The sequence below is a fragment of the Peromyscus eremicus genome, chromosome 9 (assembly GCF_949786415.1).
Source record: "Peromyscus eremicus chromosome 9, PerEre_H2_v1, whole genome shotgun sequence".
Classification (NCBI taxonomy): domain Eukaryota; kingdom Metazoa; phylum Chordata; class Mammalia; order Rodentia; family Cricetidae; genus Peromyscus; species Peromyscus eremicus.
The window spans coordinates 75949619-75972376 of record NC_081425.1 but is presented as its reverse complement, the minus strand read 5'-3'; the positions used below and the strand labels follow the sequence as shown (position 1 = coordinate 75972376).

Sequence of the window (22758 nt, the reverse complement as noted above, 5' to 3'; positions counted from 1 at the left end):
CCTTGAACGCATTGGCACAGGAAACTACTTTCTAAATATAACACCAGTAGCTCAGATACTGAGAGCAACAATTAATAAATGGGACCTCCTAAAACTGAGAAGCTTCCATAAGGCAAAGGACACAGTAAATAAGACAAAATGACACTGGAAAAAGAAACTGAAGATAATACATGACAAATAAATAAATAAAAGGCTTGTTATGTTACTGGATTAGCAAAATTGAGATAGTGAAAATAACTACACTATCAAACACAATCTACAGATTCAGTAGAATCATCATCAAAATTTCCATGACATTCTTCACAGAAACAGAAAACAATCCTAAAATTCATATGTAAACACAAAAAATCAAGTAGACAAAACTCAGCAGAAAGAACAGAGCCAGAGACGTCACATGTCCTGACCTCAAATTATACAACAGAGCCATAGTGATAAAGATTTTGCCACTTGAATAAAAACAGATATGTAGACTAACGGACCATAATAGAAGACCCAAAGATAAACCAACGTAGCTGTACACATCTAATTTTTGACAAAGTTATTTTTTAAATGCACTAGAAAAGAGACAGCCTGGCAAAACTGGATGTCTACCTACAGAAGAATGAAGTTTGATCCATCTTTTTTACCCTGCACAAAAATCGGTTCACATTGGATCAGAGACCTTAATTTAAAACTAGAACGCAGAGGCTGCTATAGGAAAACATAAGTGAAACACTTCAGGACATAGGCAGAGGCAACAAGTTCCTGAGTAGAGCCCACTCACACAGGAAGTAGCACCAAGAATTGACTAAGGAGACCATGTGAAACTAAAAAACTTCTGCACAGAAAAAGAAACTATCAGCAAAAAAAACAAGCAGCCTACAGGACAGGAGAAAATCCTTATACCTGAGACATGGCTCTAATATCTAGAATATTTTAAAACTGCAAGAATTAAATACCAGAGGAACAAAACAGATGGTCAGTAAGTAAGCCAATGACCTGATCAGATATTTTGCAAAAGAAGAAATAAAAATAGCCAAAAATTTTTTTGAGTGTTCAATATCTCTAGCCTTTGGAGAAATGTAAATTAAAACTACTTTGAGATTTCCTCTCACCTCAGTAAGAATGGTAAACATCAAGAAAACAAATGGCAAAGAAATACTGGAGAGGATGTAGGGAATAGGAACCCTAATACACTGCTGGTGTGAGTGTAAGCCAGGGAGGTTAGCCATTGTACTAATGGGGTGGAGGCCTCTCATCTACCATATGACCCAGCAATATCACTTCTGGACATATACCCAAAAGATGCCACATCCTACTGCAGAGACACTTGTCCATTCATGTTTAAGGCTGCTCCTTTTGAAGTAGCGAGGAAATATGATTACCCTCGATGTCCATCAACAGGTAAATAAATAATGAAAATGTACATATATACAAATGTGGTTTTATTCATTTGTAAAGAAAAATGAAATTTGCAGAAGGTGGATGAAATTGGAAAACATTTTAAGTCTGGTAAGCAAATTTAAGAAAGAAAAACACAGTATGTTCTCTCTCATATGGGCATCCTAGCCTTTATCTGTTAAATATGCAAATCCAGACGGTAGAAAATATGGATAAAGACTGAGAAGCTAGAAAGTGGTCTATGGGACTGGAAGAAGGCTCTGAGGAGGGGTGGGAGGAGACAAAAGAGAAAAAACGGAAATGGGAAGATAAGGGGCAAAGGGCACAACAGGAAATGACAACAGGAAATGGGAGGAGCAAGGGAGGAGGGGCCAACCGAAAGGGAATGTGTGTGAAAACCTCACACAGAAATAACTGTTACTTGTAAGTTAGTATTTAAAAAAAAAAAAGAGTCTGATCTATGAGGTGGAGATAAGGTAGTGTTGATCTCCTGGGTTCCTGTGAGGTTAAGATAGCCCAGTGGTTAAGAATACTGGCTACTCTTCCAGAGAACCCAAGTTCTATTCCCAGCAACCACATGGCAGCTTACTACTGTCTGTAACTCCCATTCCAGGTGATCTGGTACCCTCACACAGACACATATGCACATAAAATAAAAATAAAAGAGTAGTAACTACCTCACAAGGTTGTTGTCAGGATTCAGTGAAAATGCACGTAAATAGCTAATACAGTGTGTCGCAGTTAGGAAGTACTTAAAATGTTAGCTTTTGTGCTTGTAAGAGATGGTAACCTAGCTTGAAGCAGTGTTTTCTTGTTGTTTAGATTTATTTATTTTTGTTTTATGTGCATGGGTGTTTTACCTGCATGTATATCTGTGTACCATGTGTATGTCTGGTCCCCACAGAGGCCAGAAGAGAGAATTATATCCCTTGGAACAGGAGTTACATGTATTGTGTGGGTGCTGGGAATCAAATCTGGGTCCTCTGGAAGCAGTCAGTGCTCTTAACTGTAGAGCCGTCTCTCCAGCTTCTTGAAGGAGGTTTTAAATATCAGAAAATCATGGCAAATTTTATCTGGGAAAGTATCCTATATATTTAAACCTTGTGTCTCTAACCCTCTCCAAACTGGAGAGCCCAGGAGAGTAGAGAACAATTTTGCTTTAAGATCTAAAAAATCAGAATGCTTTACAAATTTATTTGTCCTCCCTAGCACCACACACATAAATTATGACTGGTGATTTTTATGATCTCTATAGACAGACAAACTAATGACAGCAGTCTGCAATTGGAGTAGGCCATTTCAATAGTGAGCTGAGCCAGGCGAAAGCCCAGGCAATGGTCTAGCAGGTGACGGTCTAGTGTTTGCATGATGGTCCCCTGGTGCATGCACTGGGTGATCAGATGACAGGTTGGTAGGAGCTATCCCCATTGCAATGTTAGGTGTCCTCTTCTTTATGGGTGTGTTACACTTAGTCTAGATCCTTCTTTGGTCTAGTGTGTTTGTAAGTTCTCAGGCCTGGTTTTCCTCATGGGACTTAAATATGCACATGTGAGTAGAGTTTACCTTGATCTCTTTTTACATGTAAGGGTGTTATCTTTCAGTCTGTGCCTCTTGAGTGGTTCATGACAGGTGGTATTGTTTATGTGCACAACAAAGTGCAGAGATGACCTGCTTCTGCACCTGTGTTCAAAACGTAGTCAGATACTGTTTGCAAGGTGGCATTTCCCAGAGCAAGGCACAGCCTGGAAAGCTGGTTTATACAGTGTGGGGTAACTCAGGGAAAGAAACGGTGTAATCTCAGCACTCAAGTAATTTTTCCCTTATACTTTTATACTCGACTAGCCTCCATTATCAGAACTGATGTTTTCTGTGACCAGAAGGTCTACCCAATAAAAGCTATCCATGTTGCAATGTCAGGATCATAGGGATCAAAGACTTAATTTTATTGTGATTTAATATCATGAAGTTGTTTCTGAAACTATTCAGGTTTTAGAATTATTAAAACTTATTTTTAAATTTATTGAAAAAATTTTCCTCATTTTTAATGCTGAGTTTGGCAGTTTAATGTCAAAAGGAAAATAAAATTTGTGAGATTATTTCAAAAGGTATGTGTAGCTTTCTGCTTCTGATAATGGCCTGAATTGCTCCTGCTGGATAGAATGATGAGCTCTGGGCAGAATATCGAAGCACTGAAGATGCTGGAGAGCAACACTTAGAAGGAAATAGCACAGACCCGCTTCCTGCTCTACACTGCTAACCTGTGTCTCAACCCTGGGGCACTGAAAGACCAGAACGTGCTGTTCTCATACTACTACAGGTAGAAGCTAACCGAGGAACATGAGGATGAAGATAGCCACGTAGAAAAAAACACCACATTCTGGTTATAACCTATGCCAAATGTTTGTCTAATACCTGATATGGCCAAGATAGACTCTAGGCAGCACAGTAATGATAAAGGAATTAGACTGAGATTTTTATCCTGTATCTAGCATAGGAAACAGCTTGAGATCAAGTCTAGCAAACATTTTGTGGTTTACTAAAACAATTAGTCATTTTTAGAGAAATTTCACAGAATTGCAGCTGTTTAAAATATATCTTTCACAATGCTCACAATCTAAAGTCCTAGCTATATGAAGAAATGGAAGATGTAACTCATACTCAAAAGCAAAACTCAGAACACAGTAAAAGGAGCTAAAACATCTCCCCACAAGATGATCTAGATCTTGGATGTATCCAAGACTTTATTGTATATTCAAGAGTATAAAGGAAAACATGTTTAGATTAAATAGGAGTTCTTAAGAGAAATACAGACTGTAAAAACAAACAGAAATTCTAAAACTTGAACAAGTCACTTGAACTTAGCACCACCAGATTAGAGAGAAAGAGTCAATGAATTTAAAGATTAAATTAATAGAAATTACCCAACCTGAGGAACAGAGGATGGTAGGGGAAAGATAAAAATACAATAAACAAAACCTTCAGATCTACTTTTGAATATGTAGCATAACCAAAGGAAAAGAGAAAAAAATGAAGTTGGAAAAAGTGTTTGGGAAAATAACTTAAATTTTCCAATTTTGTTGTAAAACAGAAATTTATAATTTCAAGAGAGTCCATGTCAATTTTGATTTAATCAGGACAAATATTTTTTTTAAAAAATGTCTAAGCACCTTGCAGTTATGTTGCTTAAAAGCAGTTAGAGAAAAATGAATCAATGTGTCCTGAACAAGGATTCAGGTGGTGCTCACTTCTCATCACAAGTAGTAGAGGCCAACAGCATGGAAACATCTTCAAATGCTGGAAGGAAAACCTGTCAACTCTGAGGTCTGCAGCTACTGTAAATATTCTTGTTGTTGTTGTTGTTTTGTTTGAGACAGGGTTTCACTGTGTAGTCCTAGCTGTCCTGGAACTCTGTAAACCAGGCTAGCCTTGAACTCAGAGAGCCTCCTGCCTTTGCCTCCCAAATGCTGGGACTAAAGGTGTGAGTCACTACTGCCTGGCTTGAAATGCTCTTGAAGAGCAGCAAAGAAATAAATTTATTTGGATAAAAGAAAACCAATAAGCATAACTAGATTACATGAAATGCTAAGAACATTCTACAGTCTGTAGAAAACGAACTGGCTTGAATTCAGCTCTTCAGAAATGAATGAAGAACACCATAGTTAATATGTGGGTAAACGGAACTTCTTCACTTTTAAAAATACAGAATGTGAGGTTTTCATGTGTAGATGTAATAGGTAGTTCTCTATATGTTGTATCTAACAACTGTATAATGAAGGATAGGAGAAGAATATAGAAAGTTAAGGATGTACATTATAATTTTTAGAACAGTGGTTTTCAAATTTTGATCTTGAGACTGTTAGAGTCCTAAATATTAACAGAGATCTCAAGGAGCTTTGTAATGTGTACCTATTACTATGTAACATGTTAAGACTTAGAATATTAATCTGTTAATTCATTTAAAAACAAACCCACTACATGTAAAATAAATAACTTTTATGAGTAATCATATTTTCTTTTAAAAAATTGGTAGATTGACATGTGCTACATTATTCAAGTCTCCCTAACATCTGACTTGGTAGAAGACATCTGGGTTTCCCTGTCTGTGTCTGCATTCAGTGTGTTAGGATGTGGTGTTCAGGTTGAAATAAGTTAACAAAGTATGTCTTCACACATACATGCAGCTGGAAAATGGAGAACTTGAATAAATTTTTCAGATAATTGTGGATATCTTCTCTAGTGCTACACCAGAATGCTGAAGTGAAACTTGCTTCAAAGTTAGTTACCATGAAGAATCTAGAGCAATGAGTGACTTTCTATTAATCTATACTATACTTGGAAAATTTTTGTGAGATCATACTTTATTTGGAAAAGAGTGGTCACAGATCTTCCATATGTTTTATTTCATTAAGTTGTGTCCCAAATCACATGTGTTAGTGTCACACCATCTCATCAGGAAAGTCTAGTTTGTAGAAAACCTTAATCTGGATGCAAGTGTGTATAATTTCCCAGAATCGAATCTTCACTTGAAAGTTCAGTTTAATTGCCAACTGTTTTATTTAAATTTATAGGTTTATTTTGTACACATTAAAAAATATACCCGTATACCAAGTCTGAATAACCATGGTTTGTTTGATATAGTTGTCTGTCAAGTAAAAAGTAGTGTTCTATGGAAAAAAGAAGTGACCGTTTCCACTTCCAAATCAATTAATTAATCATGTAAGTGGTTTTCTCCAGAACAGCCATGGTGTTTCCGTATGAAAAAGAACTTCTTTAGGGGCACAGATCATCCGGGACATGGAGTATTAAATAGACAAGTACTTTAGAGTCAGTTTAATATATATTTTTACTGTTTCATCAAGGTGGTTATTAGGAGGGTGCAAAACCCTGGCACTTGGGAGGCTGAGGTAAGAACAGGAGTTCAGGGGCAGCCTCAGCTTCAGAGAGCCTTTGAGGCCAACCTGGGCTATGTGAGACACCGTCACCAACAAAACCAAACAAATAAGGAATTCTTAAGCCTTCAGTTTTAACCAGGAATGCGTGGTAGTGAAGATTATAATCACCATAAAACAATTTACATGTGTGCCCTAAAAAGCATTTCATTGGATCTTCATTTCTAATGTGAAAAGTTATAAAAACAGTATTTGCTGTTTAAAGCATTCATCTCACCTGCCCTTAAATTTTCAATTCCTTTTTGCTTTAAGCTCTGAATGATTGGTCTCAAAAAGATGCTGCAGCTTAACTTGGACCATAGTACTATTCAAAAAATATTCTGTTGCAGAAGACATAAAAGGTAAACTCTTAAATTTTATAAAAACCCAGTGAAAGACAATTTGTCATTCAGTTTTTGTTTCTTACTAATGGTTTCATGTAGTTCCTTGGAGGTAGATTGAAGGAATCTCACCGAGTTAGACCACGCTCTGATACTTTTCAAAACATTTTAGGGCAGTTGTGTGTTAGAGAAGACATTTTTCATTTGTGCTAATATATGTATACTATATATCTATTATATATATTCTATGTGGATGCATGTGTGTGAGTGCAGGCATGTATGAGCCGTGGCATTCATATAGAAACACAAGGACTGTTTGGGGTGTCAATTATATATATAAAAAATATATATAATTTTTGAGGCAAGGTTTTTCTATGTAGTCCTGTCTGTTCTAGAACTCAATATATAGATCAGGCTGGCCTGAAACTCACAAAGATCCACTGGCATCTACCTCCCAAATGCTGAGATTAATGGTGTGTGCCATCACACCTGACAAAATACTAAACCCACACATGAGTTTTATATCGAATTAATTTTGTTGTCGTTGTTGTTTTGTTTTTCGAGACAGGGTTTCTCTGTGTAGCTTTGCACCTTTCCTGGAACTCACTCTGTAGCCCAGGCTGCCCTCAAACTCAAGAGATCCGCCCGCCTCTGCCTCCCAAGTGCTGGGATTAAAGGCATGCGCCACCACTGCCCGGCTTCGAATTAATTTTTTAATGAAAAAAATTGTAAATTTTGTAAGGCAAAAACCACGTGGTATACATTTTATTGGCTGTCCATGTAGATGCAAAAAAAAATTACAGCATGTCAAAATAAAATGTATTGACTGATAAGGGGTTTCAGCAGGTGTGGCAGATACAACTGAAGAACCTGGTAAGAAGTCCTTAAAAGTACAGAGAACAAAATGAACTCTTGCATGGAAAATGCACATACGTGTACCCTAATTGTGCTGCATCAGAACTTTCAGGAAACATAAGCACACAGCTGTGAGGTAGTCATGACGTCACCACCTGTTTGTAGCTAGCTCTGACAAAGTCTGCAGTATGCACGACAGACTGAAAGCAACTGCCACCTCCCAGAAATGGGCAACGAAAATTCTATTGTTTTAAAAAATAGTTTTGATTTTGATCTCTCGGGACCTTGGGCTCTAAAGACTTTCAGGACTGTTTCCTCCTAGTAACAGGAACAAGAGAGACAGCAGAAACCAAATATAAGTTCTATACTCAAACATGTCATGACTTACATGCTAATATTTAGAAATTAGAGCACCATGGGGCTAGGGAGATGGCTCAGCAGTTAAGAGCACTGACTGCTCTTCAGAAGACCCAGGTTCAATTCCTATCCCCCACATGGCAGCCCACAAACATCTACAAATCAGGGATCCAACACCCTCACACAGACATATGTGCAGGCAAAACACCAATGCACATAAAAGTAAATTATTTTAAAAAAAAGCAGAATGAAATTTTTAAACTTGTTTCTAGAATGTACTTTAAGTGTAAAGATCAGTGATAGACAGTTGAAAATAAAACAATAGAAACTAATATATTCTGCATTTGGTAAGCATAGAAGCCTATATTATTATCAGGTAAAACAGACTTCAAGACAAAGACCATTACCAGAAATAAAACTACATATTTTATCAGGAAGCAAAGAATATTAGGAAATACAAGGGACATATTTCATCAAGAAGATGTAATCATAAGTGTGGGTATGAAGCTAAAATAGTCAGAAATAGTGGAGAAACAGGCAAACCAAAATAGTCATAGTTGAAGACACCCCATAATCCCCAGTGATGATTGAAGATCACTAGAAGTGAAACTGTGACCACTGTCTGTGTCCTTAAGCTAATTGATACCAAATAACTGGAATGGGAATTCCTTAATTAAATATGATATTGTCATCAAAGTAAATCACATGACTAATTGCTGTCTTTGTTAAGGTTTCTGTTGCTGTGATAAAACTCCACAACCAAAAAAAACTCTGGGAGGAGAGGGTTGATTTCAGTTTACAGACCTTGGGTCACACTCCATCACTGATACAGAAGGCATTGAGGAGTGCAGACTACTGGCTTGTTCCTCGTGGCTTGTTCAGCTTTCTTATACACCCCCAGGACCACCTACCCTGGTGTGGCACCACCCACAACAGGCTGCACCCTCCCACATCAGTCACTAATCAAGAAAATATACCACAGGCTAGTCTGGTGGGAACATTTTCTCAGTTGATGTTCTCTCTTCCTAAGTGATTCCAGACTGTGTCAAGCTGACATGAAAAATAGCCAGCACACTCATTAAACAAGTCACAACATATCCAGAGGGACTGGAATTAGAATATCCTCTAGATATAATGTAATTCTATATTAATAACTAGGTAGATAACACAATCCTAAATAACCCATGGATAAAGGAATTACTAGAAATTTAAAATCATGTCAGACAGAAAGTTAATGAAATATATTGCATCACAGATTGTAGGATATAGCTAAATGTTTCTAAATGCTGAAGGAGAAACGTGCCTTTAAATGTTAGTGTACTTACATAGTATGTTAGAAAAGACTGGAATAAGTGATATGTTGTCACTGTCAACTGTAGAGGGGGGAAAGGGAAATAGTAACAGAAATAAGCACAAAGTATATAGAAGACTAAGATAATAAAGATAACCTTAGAAATCTTTAAAACAGGAAGCACAATAAGTTGAAGCCAAACACTGATTCTTTGAATAGATAACAGATTACAGTTCAAGTAACCCTTTAACTACAGTCACAAAGTCTAATCAACATAATAAAAAGGATAATTGTCATGAGCAAGGGGCTTTAACCAGGAATGGGACATTATTTTAACGTTTGAATATCAGTCAGTGCAGTTCACTGTATTAAGATAACAAAAGGGCAAGGGGGACAGATCCATGGGTCAGAGCACTTGCATACAAGGAAGGATGAGGTCCTGAGTTCAGGTCCTCAGAACCCTTGTAAAACTGGGGGTGGCATGGTGTCTGTAATCCCAGTTTTCTTACTGGCCAGATGGGAGGCAGAGACAGGACCGTCTCTAGAAGCTGACATCCAGCTAGCCTGGGTAAGCAGTGGCAAAACAGCAGAAGAGATCTCGTCTCAAATAAAATAGAAGGAAGGCACGGACTGACACCTAAGACTCCCTCCCACTGCCGTACAGTCTGCACCATGGTGCTCATGTACCCATGCGGCGCGCCCCGACCAGCGGGGAAGCAAGACACGACTCCAAGATTCTTCCTCTATCACGGTTTTATTGAACGCTGCTCGGTTATGGCTTCTCGGGAGAGCTGGTACGGGAGGAGGGCCCCGGGCGCCGGGGCAAGCTGGCTTATATGCAGGTTCTGGGGGCGGAGCTTGGGCGGTAAGCTGATTGGTCAGTACTATCGGGTGATACCACGTCAAGGTTGCATCAGCCTTCGGGCGGGAGAGCGACACGTTAGCATTCGGGATAAACAGGAAACCAGCGCCATCTTGTAATGGCGTTTGAGCCAGCGGACTGCTGCAGTTCCCCCTTTTTGTTTTTGGCAACCCAGAGCTAGGAGTCTCCTCATGATGAGCTTCCTGCTCGATGGGCGAGTGCTGAGTAGGAGGAACAATGATACTCTCTAAACGGGTGCAATGAGCAGAGCTCTCCGTGTGCAGGAGCAGTATCATAGGCTTCCTAATCGGGTGCAATGGGCAGAGCCCTCCGAGTGCAAGGACAGCCTACAGTTCTCTCAGCTGGGCCAACCAGATACTTGGGGAACCGCCAGCATCCAGGGCGGCCATAGCATAAGTGTACGCTCTGTACGATTGCGCCTTATCAACCTACAGAGGATCCAACCCAGTATGACTAGACCAATCAAGCCCACTGTTCCCATCGCCCACACCCCAGCCCATTCCTTCACATAAGATGCAGCTGTGACCAAAAAATCAGTAAATTCTCCCAAGGTGGTCAAATGAGCACGCGTCTGATTTAGGGCAGCAATAGAGGCGATGAAATTCAATTGTAACATTTCAAATTCTCTCTCATATCCCAGGGATACCCTGCCAGACTTTTGTTGTTATATGCCTGAAACAGGGATCCTAACTTATTCTTGGCTGGTTTAAAAGGTTTACTGTTTAAGCACTGTTTTTGAACTGGAAAATAAAATCAGTGCTATGATAGCTTGAAGTTTGATAGGTGGTAGGATAACAAACTTCATCCTCCAGCCTGCAGATGGTGGAATGAAATTGTGGAAAGAGAGTATCCGTTAAAAACACAGGAGCGGGCACAGGCCAGGCTCGAAGGAAAGCCCAGAATATGTCATCCTGAGTCCAGGCCAGATTCATTGAAAGAGGGAGGAAACCTTAAATACAGGCTTACAGTACAATGGGAGATCCCCGGAGGGCAGAAGTTTGCTACTGAATGTTCTACATTCTTGCATCTAAGCTGTTAACGCCCAATATGCAGGATACACAAACAAGGAACTTCCCTAAAGCATTCAGGAGGGTGGATACCGGCAGGGAATTAGAATAGGGAGGACATCTGGTCAAGGTCAGCAAGCAGGCAACGGCTTTACTCAATATGGGAGGAGACCAGGGCCCTACAGGTCCCCCCTTTTTACTAAAAAATGAGCTTCTGACTTAGGTTGCGTGGGACGTCAGCAGGTCACCTTACCCGTCATGGAGACACCTGCCCAGGCCCCGCAAGTGCTCTGTCTTAGGTTGGTGAGCGCCCCCCAAGCATTACCCGTCTCTGAATACTCATTATCATACAGGCTCAACCACGTGAGCTGTAGAGTAAACTGTTGCCAAAGATCTCAAAGTGGCGCTGGGCTTGCAATCTGTGCGACCCAGAAAAGACCAACAGTAGTCCTAACCTACCCATAGCCAGGAGGCTAAAGGCGATTGAGCCATTCCCTTCTTAAACGAGCCTTACTGCAAATTGGAGTCCTTGTAAAGTGGTATCCCATACGCAAATGGAACTTTTTGCAACTTTCAAAGCCAATTTAAATGTATAACTGTAGAATTAAATTTATCATGCCCAATAAAATAAAAGATTAACTAACTGTGGTAGCTACTTTTGCTGCCAGGGTCTCCATTGTGCTAGCTGTAGAACCCAATTATGAAATAGCCATCCCAGAAATAGTAGCAGCAGTGGCCACCACCGCTGTAACAGCAACAACGGCAACATCGATGTCCGAGTCTCTTCTGGAATGTGTGAGCATCATCTGTGTCTAACTGCCATGGTCCACTGGCATGGACGCAGCTCCAGGAACATGAACCACCAAGGCCCATTTTTCTTCATCCCAGCACTACTTAGGCTGGCAGGTCTGCAAAAGAACAACTAAGAACCATAAAGAAAACAAAAACAAAAACAGCAAACAAGGAGCAGAACTAATGGTCTCATAAATGGGTACATTCAAGGTCACAAATTTTAAGGTGTCTTCAAAAGAGGCTAGAAGAATTTCAGGAGGCCAATAGATGTTGCACAGAGCCACTCCTGAAAAGTAGGGTACTATACCAGCTTGAAGAGGGTTGCAAAATGTGAAAAGGCTTAGCTGGCATGTTACTGTTAACAAATGAAGGTCATTGACCTTCAGAGTTATCCTTAATCTCCAAGGTGTGACACATTCCCAACATTTTTGAAAAAAGGTTACCATACATTACCTTCTGAAGAATCCAACCACATGGCTACACTTCCTAGGCTACAATAATGTTTGCCAAGGCTGGCCGTATTGGGCTCTCAATCCCCATTGGCATTAGAAGGAGAGAGTTTTTTACGAAGGCCCAATAGGTCTCTGCCATGTTGGGCTTCAGCAGCAGCCACAGGGCACACACAGTGCTCAGGAACCCGAAGAGGAACTTCATTGTCCTGCGGAAAGACACAAACAGATCCCCGGGCCCACACCAACACCAGATCGGGTCCCCTCCAAGTGCCAGTAGAAAGATCCTTCCATCGCACCAGAGGATGATTTGCAACAGGAGCCCTCCAGTGCTTATCTGCAGCGGATACTCCAGCAGAATACACCGATAAAAAATTTAAAATATATAAAACAAGGGAAAGAATAGAATGTGGAGAGTAGAGATGAGCCCCTAGCTCCCCCCTTTTTACTTTAGCAATATATGTTTTTAAGGTACGATGGCAGCGTTCTACTATAGCCTGTCCTTGAGGATTATAAGGAATACAATCTCTTGTAATTTAGAAAAGGCATCAAAAATAAGTTTTTTATCTTTAGCAGCCAATAAAATATCATCCATATGAGTCAATCACAATTAATTGCCAATGTTTAGGAATTGCCACAGGAGCAGGCAAGCCAGGTTGTGTTGCTCCCATGAGAAGCATGGTATTATTTACAGCTCTAAGATCTTGTAATAGCCGCCATTTTCCTGACTTCTTGTAGAGGCCAGTTGGGATCTCAGGATTCTTGTGAAGTTATAGATATGTCCAGCACCAGAATCCAGTAATCTTTTAATCTCAATCCCATATAATTTTATTTTTAATTTAGGCTGTTTATCATTGATAACTGTTTGTCAAAACACCTTTTTCCTATACTTTCAAAGCCTCCAGTTCTACATATAGGTGCCATTTTGCAATTAAAATATAAAAGCAATATTAATCGAGCAATTTTATCACCAGCTTCTATTTTCATGGTCCTATTTACATATACCAATTATAAAAGCATTAAATACAATCTCTACAGGATTAAGAGGTAACTTTAGGTAATACTTCTGAGTATTTTTATAAAATCTTAAAAAGAGGATCCTTTTTTATAGATTCCAAGTAACATTAATGTAAATTGCCAAATATTAACAATGTGGACCAAACAATTTACTTGTATTATTTACTGGAAAAAGAATTTTGTAACCTCTTTATCAGTAAGAGATTATTATTTATGGGTTTATCTTAGCAACATTATTTAATAAGTTAACAACCCAATCCATTTCAGGTGTTATACTTCTATAGAATTCTAGAAAGCAACTTAAAGAGCAGAGCCAAATTTTCAGTAATGATCAACAGACAAGAGCATACCTAATGTATAGTTCACAATTATGAATTCTGTTCCTTAGTTTATCTACCATGAGAATCCAAACATTTATTAAGACAATCAAAAGAACAAAACATCCTTTATTCAATGAATAATTAATATCCCTGGAAATTCAACAGCATTGACTTAGTATTCCATGTCTGACCGAAACCATTTTTCACCAGAAGTTAGGCCCGTTTAAACTTTTAGTGCTAGTCCCTCTCCTGGCCTTTGCTTGTTTGCCTGCCCGCGAGTCTGTTCCCCTCATCGGCCTTGTGGCTAAGCCTCCCGCCTGCTGCTCTGGGCTATCTCACACACACCTTCGCCACCATGCTGGGTGCTTGCCCCGCACACGTGCACTCACGTTTAAACTTTCTCTTACTTCCGTGAAGGGACTACCTAATGAGTTATTCCCGCCATAAGGGAAAAACAGAAAAACATTTCCCATGAAGGGATCCTAAATATTGAATTATTCCCATTCTGAGGGAAAGAAATAAAAAACATTTGAACCAAAATTAAGCAAACAGACAGCAAAACTTTAAGCTCTGGGCTTGTTTGCTAGTTCAGCCAGCAGCAATGAGGCCTACCTGCCGATTCTTTGTAATTCAGATGCTGCACTGCAGAAAGAGCTCAGAGTTTCAGCTATCCTGAAAATTCTACAATTGGAAAAAGTCTTTTCTTCCTCCATTACCACTGGGAAGAGGCTTCTCTCTTTCCTTCATCCTTCCTCTACAGGGCCCCAATCTTTAGGCCTAGTTTCAAAATTTTTCCCCTTTTTACCAGGAAAATCCTTTTTTCTTGATTAAAATTTTTCTCCCTTTTCTAAGAGGAAATTTCCTTTCCTTCCCTTTTCTCTTTTATTTTCTTTATGTTTAGAATTTTCTTTGCTAGCTTCTGTTTCCTTACCGGTTTCGGACTGACTATCCTGCCATTCTGCCATAGCCTTTCTCCCCTTTGCTACTGCTTCCTGTGCCTTTTCCTCATCCAGACAAGATTTCACCAATCTCCAAAAAGGCAAGGTGGCTTTTCCTAGATCTCGTTTGTGTTTTTCCAAATCTTTTCCTAGCTTTTCCCAGGAACTCATTGTGAGATCACCGGATACCGCGAACCATGGCGCATGTTGATCTATCTCTTTAAGCGCCCTTTTTATAGAACCGGAGGATACATTAATATCCCTTGCACCCAGTAATTCCTTCACAGGTTTGACAAAAAACTCAATATGTGAGTCAAAGTTCCCCATCTTTGAAACTGATTTATACTCAAAGAAAACAACGAGCTAACGAAAGACTATCTTATCTCCGGCAGTCCCCACTAAGGAGCTTTACTTTCGTTTCGCTCGCAGCAACACAAACTTTACTTTCGTTTCGCTCGCAGCAACACAAACAAGTTTCCTCCGCGCGGTGGCAGCGCAGCCAAAAGCAGCACCCAATCACCAAGATAACCCACACAAAAATTATCAACGGGAAAAAGTCCAGCAAAAAGGCAAGATTGGTGTCATAGGCGTCAGTCATACCTTATGAGTACTCACCGTTCCCGTGTGAGGTTCTGAATCTTCGGCCCTCCTCCGAGTCGTTCGCAAGGTCCGAAGTTTCCCGGGTTTCGGCACCAGTTGCGGCGCGCCCCGACCAGCGGGGAAGCAAGACACGACTCCAAGATTCTTCCTCTATCACGGTTTTATTGAACGCTGCTCGGTTATGGCTTCTCGGGAGAGCTGGTACGGGAGGAGGGCCCCGGGCGCCGGGGCAAGCTGGCTTATATGCAGGTTCTGGGGGCGGAGCTTGGGCGGTAAGCTGATTGGTCAGTACTATCGGGTGATACCACGTCAAGGTTGCATCAGCCTTCGGGCGGGAGAGCGACACGTTAGCATTCGGGATAAACAGGAAACCAGCGCCATCTTGTAATGGCGTTTGAGCCAGCGGACTGCTGCATACCCACACTCGTTATTACAGACATCATACACACACCGGAGAGCAATGGAGAAAAACCACATCATCATTTCAGTAGACACAAAAGGTATTTGACAAAATTCAGCACTCGTCATGATTAAAAAAGATTTAACATGGGGTAGGTATCTAGGAGGAGGGGATATATTGTATGAGAGAAGACTAAATAAATAAAGGAAAAGAAAAATATAACAACATTCAGTTAATAGGGAATAGAGGAAATTGCTGCTATTTGGTTAAAAAGACTTATTCTTAAAACAATCAATATCCTACTTAAATATTATAGTCAATAGTCAACTTAAATATTAAATGGTCTGCCCCTAAGACCAGGAATAAAGGAAATATATTGGTAGATTTTTGAGGATATAATTCTATTTCATATACCAAGAAAAAGAAAATATATAAAATAGGGAATTAAGTAGAAGTATCCAGGTGTGATGGCACCTGTAATCCTAATATTTGGATGACTGAGATGGGAATATTTAGGCCAGCCTGGGCTACATAATGAAACCCTGTCTCAAAAAGGAAGGAAGGGAGGGAAAGTATAGCATGAATCTTAAATGGTCTTATTAATAAAAACAAACCCGAAGCCAGGTATTGGGGTGAATTCTGAAAAATCAGAGAAGCAGAACAAGCCACAGCCAACCTCACCTTGCCAACTCCTCAGCTGATTCTGTTTCCTCAGACTGGAGGCCTCTGAGTCCTCATCCAGCTGAACTGCTGTTAAAAGCTTAAAACTTAGTTTGTGGTCCTCATGCCTTATATACCTTTCTGCTTCCTGCCATCACTTCCTGGGATTAAAGTCATGTGTCTTTCCCAAGCAAGATATGAGATCTCAAGTGCTAGGATTAAAGGTGTGTGTCACCATGCCTGGCTGTTTCCAGCGTGACCTTGAACTCATAGAGATCCAGATGGATCTCTGCCTCCCAAGTGATAGGATTAAAGGTTTGTGTGACATCATTTTCTGGCCTCTAGTGGCTGTTCTGTTCTCTGGCTCTCAGATAAGTTTATTGGGGTCCACAATATATCAACCACAGGGAGGCTTAGTGGTCATAAATTCCTTTAATCCACTTTTATCATGGAAGTACTTTTCCTTCCATTATGACAGATAGTTTTGCTGGATTACAGTATCCTGGGTTGGAAACTACCATTCAAAACTTGAAATACATCACAGCAAGCCCTTCTGGTTACTCCATTGGATAATCTGGTGTTATTCCAATGGGTCAGCCTTTACATGTGGCTTGCTGTTTCTCCCAGGCCAGTTTCGGTATATCTTTGTTGTTCTGTATATTTAGTGTTTTAATTATAATATGAGGGGGAATTCTTTTCTCATCTTGTCTACTTGATATCCTTCACACCTCTGTGGGTTCACATCTCTCTTCCTGACTGTGGGAAATCTGTTCTGACTCTTTTGAAGATGTTTCTGTGCCTTTAGAAGGAGATTCTATAACCCATAAATTTGGTCTTTTCCGGGTCGCCTCTATCTTAGAATTCCCATTAATACCATGTTGTCTCTGTGCCCTTGCCCAGATTTTGTCCTCTCCTTGATCCATCTATTGCCGAGGCTTTCTGCAGAGTTTATTTGACTGTTTTGTTTTTTTTTATTTCCAGACTTAAGACTGGTTTTTCTTCAATATTTTCTTCAGCCATTTTGCTGAATTGCTCTTTCATTCCATCCGTAAGCTTCCCTGTTTGTGTCTTTGAACAAGCATGTAATCTTCTTCTGTTCTTTTGGGTTTCACCTAATTCACTCTAACTGGGTGTCATTGTTACAGGAATAAGTGATCCCAGGAGGAGCCATGTTGTCTTGATGTCTTGTGTTACTTGCATTGGCATTTGTGCTTCCATGTTATTTCTTTGCTTGGTTTATTTATTTTTTTTATGAGCTCTGTTCTTTCATTTGAACTATTTGCAGTGTTAAAGTGAGACTTCCATGTGGCAGTGTTGAATGTGCAGTTCACTAAATAATTCCTCAGACCAGGTCCAGGTACCTGGTATATCCTCTGTATTTGTTTCCTTAGTAGGGTATAAACTGGGGGAGTGACCACAGGCATTTGGCATCACCACTAGGCAATTGACAGAGCAATTCACAGCAGTGGCCCCTGTGGCTTTCCTACCTGTCGGAGGATGAAAAAAGAAGGATAATATGGAGCAGGCTCAGATTTGAGTTCGTCTCTGCCTTATGTTTTCAGACAGGGTCTCTTGCTGAGCCTGGAGCTCACCCATCTGGTAAGACTAACTGGCCAGCAGGCCCCAGGAATCCTCCTTTGCAGCCTTCAGGATTACAGGCATAGTGCAGACATCTTCTCACCTGGGTCCTGGGGATTGAACACAGCAAGCAATTAACCAACTGAACCATCTAGACATAAATTCACTTCAAAACTAAAAATGAACAAGCTAGTTAACTTATTAAGTCGTATACCTGAATGTGCGCAGATTTTTGCATGTCAGTCATACCTTATAATTTCATTTAATTATGTTGATCTCAAAATTTGTGTGAAAAAGCAAATCTAAAATATTTAAAATAATGGGGTTTTTTCTATAATTTTTTTTTCTGTCTCAATGAAAGTTTTCTATCGCTGTAATGTTCATTATGGTTCGTGACCATAGATGACTGCTGAGCACTTAGTAGTGACGACAGGACTATTTCATTTAAATATAAATATTCAAATGTCAGTAGTGGATAGTATGTTGAATGGTATGGAAAATAACAGTGAAAAGAAAGAGATTTAGGAATTATCACTGTGAAACTTAGTCAAAAAGCTACAGTAATTAACTGTGCTACCAGCCTAAGACAGACAAGTAGACCAACAGAACAGAAATTAGAACCCGAAAATAGAACAACAAAGCTATGGCCATCTAATTTTTGTTTCGTTTTGTTTTTCAAGACAGGGGTTTCTCTGTGTAGTTTTGGTGCCTGTCCTGGATCTCACTCTGTAGACCAGGCTGGCCTCAACCTCGCAGAGATCTGCCTGGCTCTGCCTCCCGAGTGCTGGGATTAAAGGCGTGTGCCACCACCACCTGGCTGGCCATCTACTTTTTGACACAGAGGCAATAACATGCAACAGAAAAAAAGATAACCCATTCAATAAATGGTGCTGGCAAAACTGGATGGCTACCTGCAGAAGAATGAAAATAGATACAATCTTGTCACCTTGTATAAAAATGAATTCAAACTGGGTCAAAGAACATGATTTAAGAACCTGAAATGCTAAGACTGCTAGGGGAAAATATAAGGAATCCTTTTCAGAAGACACTAGGGTAGGGAAGGACTTTCTGAACAGAATGGTAGCATAGGAAGTAGTCCCAGGTCTCAACAAATGAAATTAAGAAGTTTCTATATCTCAAATAGGGAGCTAATATCCCAAATTTATAAAGAAATGTAAAAGTCAAATACCCAGCAAATAAATCTGCCAATCAACAAATGGGCTAATGAAACAGTTTGTTTGGTTTTTTAAAAAAAAAAAAAAAAAAAAGCTCCAAAGCTATTTCAAAGTATTCAACATCCCTAGACATCAGGAAAATGCAGATTAAACCTACTTTGATATAACACCTCATCCCAATCTGAATGGCTCTCATCAGAAATTTGCCAACAAATGTTGAAGAGGATGTGAGGAAAGAGGAACACTTACTCATTGCTGGTTGAGGTGCAAATTAATACAGTGATTATGGATTAATTAAAATATTTAAGATATAACTACCATATGACCCAATTTATTCTACTCCTGGGAATATACCCAGAGAACTCCATTTCCTATCATAGAGATATTTCCACACCCATGTTTATTGCCACTGGAATAAATATATTTTAGTGAGGAAACTGAACCAATCTAGATGTTCATCAACAGATAAAATGTGATCATAAGAATGTGGTTTATGAAGGCAATGGTGGTGCATGCCTTTAATCCCAGCACTTGGATTTTCTTGGTTATTACTCTTTATGACCTAAGTAATCTTTGCCTGTACCCAACTTGTACAGGTCTTGTTTTCTTTTAGGAGATTTAGACTTTTTTCCACTTTGAACTTATATATGTGTGTGTGTGTGTGTGTGTGTGTGTGTGTGTGTGTGTGTGTGTGTGCATATATATACATACATATATAGATAGATAGATGAATGGAGGCAGAGGCAGGTGGATCTCTGTTCAAGGCCAGCCTGGGCTATAGAGTAAGTTCCAGGAAAGGCTCAAAGCTACACAGAGAAACCCTGTCTCAAAAAAACAAACAAACAAAAAAAAAGAATGTGGTTTATATATAAAATGGAATATTATTCAGCTGTAAAGAAAAATGAAATTTATAGGAAAATGGATGAATTTGTAATGTATGATATTAATGAGTAAGGTCACCCAGACTCAAAGATAAATGCGTGTTCTCCCTCATATGCAGATTGTAGCCTATAATGTGTGTGTCTATATGCGAACAGCTCTAAGTGTAGCTATAGTCTGACATTTAGAAAAGAGACCAAGGCAGGGTAGGAGGGGTCAGTGAGGAAGGACAGCAGGAGGACAAAGCACACATGAGATGCGAGAGGATAAAAGACCATTTTTTCCCTACTTCAGCTCTGTCAATGTGTAAGTCATAGTGAAAATTAATACCCTAAGCAAAAGCTCCATGGCTTCAGAATAGCGGTCCTAACACTATAGCAGTTCACAGATGCGTGGAGTTGAGGACAGGGCAAGTGTTCATTTGAGTGGCTACTTCATCTAGATGTGTGATTGTTTTATTTGTGTTTATTATAATAAAGTTATTTCAAAAATAAAAATAGGCAAATAGATCAGTACAACAGAATAAGAACGTATACATCAGTTCACACTACGTTGTATTCTGATTTCTGATAAAGATGCTAAAAGCAATCCAAGTGGAAAAGCAATTATTTTTAACTACTAGAGACAGAGCAATTAGATGTGCATATGGAATATAGTAGAACCTCCTAGATCCATCATTCATATATCTCTCTATATATATGTATATATATGCACATATATATACATACATAAATATATATATACACACACAAGTTCAAAGTGGAAAAAAGTCTAAATCTCCTAAAAGAAAACAAGACCTGTACAAGTTGGGTACAGGCAAAGATTACTTAGATCATAAAGAGTAATAACCAAGAAAAACCAAATTAGACTTGGTTAAAAATATCATCAAAAGGCAATAGTAAGAAAACACAAAAGCCAACCACAGGCCTCAAAAAATATTTACAATGCACACATCTAACGAGGAGCTAGTGTCCAGAATTTATAAAAATCCCCTGCACTACAGTTGTTCCTTAAAGACATCCTAAGTTAGAGTAGATTGTAAATAGGTTATTCACAAATGTACAAAAGGCCAAAAATACAGTATCAGTAATCATGGAGAGGCAAAGTCAACCAAGTCATTGCCACACATCCAGCAGCAAACCTACAGTTAAAAGCTTGCCGACCCCAACAGGATCTGGGGCAGGACAACTGCATGAAGCAGCTGGAAGTCAGGCTTCATTGAAAGTATAAAAGTATACATCCCTGTTGGAAGAAGATCGTTGCTCAAAGCAGTTGAACCTCTACATGCTATACAACTCAGAAATTCTACTCTTGGGTATCTGTCCAAAAGAAGTGAAAGCATATATCCACAAAAAGATTAGGAGTATTCACAGAAGCTGCCCATTAACAGAAATACACCTGAACAAGCTGTCAGAGAAGCAAAGTGATGTAATTATGCAGTGGAGTTAATATAATTAACTGCCCCAGTTTGCCTGGAGTTTTCTAAAAAGTGGGCCTTTCAAGTACTAGACCAGGAAAAGCCATGGCAAAACCTGAAGACTTGGTCACCCTCAGCAATGACAAGAGGTAACCGCAATGACACTGAGACACATAAACTGAATGAAACCTGCAAACAAGTCCATATTCTTTGATTCCACTTATATGAAGCTCTAAAAGAAGCAGAACTAGGTTGAAAAACAGAAATGGGAGTGTTTTTATCCAGGGATTGGCTGTTGATGATGGCTGTGTGGGACCCTGTGGATTGACGATGATGGTCTATATCTTGGTGGAACTTTAGCCTGTACAGTGGTTGCACCCTTTTTCATTTCTTAATCCTGAGCTTTTCAGGGTAACTCCCATTCATTTTCTAAATCCCTGGTTTTCTTTCATTGTTTTATATAATTAGTTTGTCTCTAAGTTGTTTTATGAATCGCTTCATTGTTATTGATTTTTTTGCTCTTTTCCCCTTTGAAAACAATCTTACACTATGTACAGGTTTAAGAGTTAGCCTATTTTATTCAGTCAGCTATTTTATTTCACAAAGTGTTCTCTCGTTCTCTCTCTCTCTCTCTCTCTCTCTCTCTCTCTCTCTCTCTCTCTCTCTCTCTCGTGTGCGTGCGCGCGTGCGTGCGTGCGCATATGTGACCTTGCATTTTGGTGGCTAACAGGTAATTCTTACAGCATTTTGTTTTGTTCTTTTTAACATACTTTTCTTCAATAATATGTTCCTTTAAAATCTAACCCAAGTAAGGTGCCATATCACAAAGTAGTTCCAGCTACTCAGGAGGCTAAGATGGAGTTTTATTAGAGCTCAAAGAGTTCAAGAACATCCAGAGATCATAGTGGGATATTTTCTCATAATATTTTAAACTCTGGATTGATTCTAGGTTGATGTTTTAATTAACTTGACGGGGGGGGGGGGAGATCAGAAAATTAAAATGCACATTACTGGAGATTTTATCTTTACTTCGTTTGTTTGTTTTGTTTTGTTTTGTTTGTTTTTCAAGACAGGGTTTCTCTGTAGCTTTGGTGCATGTCCCGGAACTCACTCTGTAGACCAAGCTGCCCTCGAACTCACAGAGATTCACCTGCCTCTGCTTCCTGAGTGCTGGGATTAAAGGCATGTGCCACCACTGCCTGATTCTTTACATTTTTTAAACTTAATCTTTTCATGTATTATTAAACAAATGTTTTGGTATAATGTACTGGATTAACTCAAAAATAAACTCTACTGTCAACATCTTTCCGAGTTATCTTTTTTTGCTTTTTAGTTCTTTCTTTTCAGCTGCTTCTCCTATGTGTTGTTCTTATGAGGAAGTCAGTTATAATAATGAATCTCAGCTCTACCAGACTCAGTCTACCCTTTTATGAACAAACTTTTGAATTTATATATTTATTTATTTTGTGTATGTGTAAGTGCACACACATG

At 39.3% G+C, this 22758-nt stretch overlaps 1 protein-coding gene across 1 annotated transcript in view; it reads left to right on the top strand.

The window, feature by feature from the left end:
* Positions 1–22758, top strand: part of Gpr137c (G protein-coupled receptor 137C) — a 73777-nt gene that overhangs the window by 42606 nt on the left and 8413 nt on the right. The gene's annotated exons all lie outside the window — the stretch shown is intronic.